This window comes from Salminus brasiliensis, chromosome 13 (assembly GCF_030463535.1).
Source record: "Salminus brasiliensis chromosome 13, fSalBra1.hap2, whole genome shotgun sequence".
NCBI lineage: Eukaryota > Metazoa > Chordata > Actinopteri > Characiformes > Bryconidae > Salminus > Salminus brasiliensis.
This window is the reverse complement of record NC_132890.1, coordinates 15,497,317-15,499,816: the sequence shown is the minus strand read 5'-3', so window position 1 is coordinate 15,499,816 and position 2,500 is coordinate 15,497,317. Positions and strand designations below refer to the sequence as shown.

The 2,500-nt window shown below is 46.5% G+C and overlaps 1 non-coding gene across 1 annotated transcript; it reads left to right on the top strand.

Moving 5' to 3' along the window:
* Positions 1–1,199: 1,199 nt before the first annotated feature.
* Positions 1,200–1,318, top strand: LOC140575606 (5S ribosomal RNA). Its single transcript, XR_011980878.1, has one exon. It is a non-coding gene; the product is annotated as a 5S ribosomal RNA (ribosomal RNA).
* The last annotated feature ends 1,182 nt before the right edge of the window (positions 1,319–2,500 follow it).

Here is a 2,500-nt window from a genome sequence, read left to right as displayed (position 1 = left end):
GCCCACCTGCATGGCCTGCCATGGGATGGAAACCAATCAGTTGTAGTTTGGCTTAATTATAGCCAGTTGCTCTCAAAACAAAACACTGGAAAATATTCAACAAGAACTCTGTGGAGGGAATGCTGTGGATAAAAGTAACCCAAGCCTGCCAGTAGGGGTCAGTGTACATTTGAGGAAACTGACAACATGGGGGGGAAAGTCTGTTACAGGATGTCAACGCAGAGCAGAACTACAACCAATCACAGTTACAGCTCATGGGTGGGACAAGCCCAATATTTGCTGTTAAAAACAAACAAACAAACAAAAAAACACCTGCTAATTTAGATCACTTACTTAGGTCACATTAAAGCAACACATCACGAAAGGGAGTGAGCCGTGGGGCAATAACAGCACCGTTTCGTCACAGCCGTGATGTTTATTTCACCGTTACACGCAACCTCAAGTCATGGGCCGCCATTCATGGGTCCCCGTTCTCGTTTCGGGGGGCTGATTTCCAGTTGTATTGAGTTTTTTTAAAATTCTCCTCCCAGACCTGCCTGCATCTACAACAGTTGTTCTTTTGTCCCCCTAAAGCTTCACAGAGCTCTTTGAACTTGACATGGCGACGCCACTTCCCTAAGTCAAAAGGCTGGCTGGCCCACTCAGCCCGAGCCTGCTTCACCGGCATCCCTGCGACTCGCAACTCACCTCAGAGCGATGCTTCGCCCGGCGTGCTAGCGTGAGCTTTTTTCTTTTTTTTTTTTTGCCCGGCTTCCATATTGGTAGGAAGTAGCCTCTGCATTTATCCCGTATTCCTGTTGTACCTTAGTATGTGGAATTTAGGGGTGTAAATAAAAGGAGCCAAGACAGTTGAGAAAGATTTGTGATTTTGTAATTGTCCCGTTTCACAAGCCCATTCGACTCATGTGGCTTATGTGACTTTTATGTTGACAAGGCCGAGTCTGGCGGCCGGCGTTAGCCTTTGTTGCTGAATGTTCAAGTGTCAGCCAAAAGAGCAAGTTTTGTTGTTTTATTTTTTTGTGAAAACAGAAGGAGGACAGGAGAGAGCAATGAAATGTGTGATTGGTTTGAATGAGCTTGGTGGGGTTGCTTTGGAAGTAAGAAAGGAGGGCGAGTAAATGTGTGTCCCCTGTAGTGTGGAAAAGGCAGCCGTCTTTTGCCGCATGCTTATAAATAGGCTGAGTGGAAGCACTGCTCTCGCTTACGGCCATACCACCCTGAGCACGCCCGATCTCGTCTGATCTCGGAAGCTAAGCAGGGTCGGGCCTGGTTAGTACTTGGATGGGAGACTGCCTGGGAATACCAGGTGCTGTAAGCTTTTGCCATCCTCAAGCACATTCTTTCACTTGCTTTTCTTACTTTTACTCCATCTTACTTTACGCTTTCACAAATCTACAACGCATTACCCTTTCTTTTACATGTACGTCCTTGTGTTACATTTCATACGGTCTTTGGAGTCTTCAGAGTCGAAACATTTCAGCGTCAGATGCCGTTTAAGCCCACCTGCATGGCCTGCCATGGGATGGAAACCAATCAGTTGTAGTTTGGCTTAATTATAGCCAGTTGCTCTCAAAACAAAACACTGGAAAATATTCAACAAGAACTCTGTGGAGGGAATGCTGTGGATAAAAGTAACCCAAGCCTGCCAGTAGGGGTCAGTGTACGTTTGAGGAAACTGACAACATGGGGGGGAAAGTCTGTTACAGGATGTCAACGCAGAGCAGAACTACAACCAATCACAGTTACAGCTCATGGGTGGGACAAGCCCAATATTTGCTGTTAAAAACAAACAAACAAACAAAAAAACACCTGCTAATTTAGATCACTTACTTAGGTCACATTAAAGCAACACATCACGAAAGGGAGTGAGCCGTGGGGCAATAACAGCACCGTTTCGTCACAGCCGTGATGTTTATTTCACCGTTACACGCAACCTCAAGTCATGGGCCGCCATTCATGGGTCCCCGTTCTCGTTTCGGGGGGCTGATTTCCAGTTGTATTGAGTTTTTTTAAAATTCTCCTCCCAGACCTGCCTGCATCTACAACAGTTGTTCTTTTGTCCCCCTAAAGCTTCACAGAGCTCTTTGAACTTGACATGGCGACGCCACTTCCCTAAGTCAAAAGGCTGGCTGGCCCACTCAGCCCGAGCCTGCTTCACCGGCATCCCTGCGACTCGCAACTCACCTCAGAGCGATGCTTCGCCCGGCGTGCTAGCGTGAGCTTTTTTCTTTTTTTTTTTTTGCCCGGCTTCCATATTGGTAGGAAGTAGCCTCTGCATTTATCCCGTATTCCTGTTGTACCTTAGTATGTGGAATTTAGGGGTGTAAATAAAAGGAGCCAAGACAGTTGAGAAAGATTTGTGATTTTGTAATTGTCCCGTTTCACAAGCCCATTCGACTCATGTGGCTTATGTGACTTTTATGTTGACAAGGCCGAGTCTGGCGGCCGGCGTTAGCCTTTGTTGCTGAATGTTCAAGTGTCAGCCAAAAGAGCAAGTTTT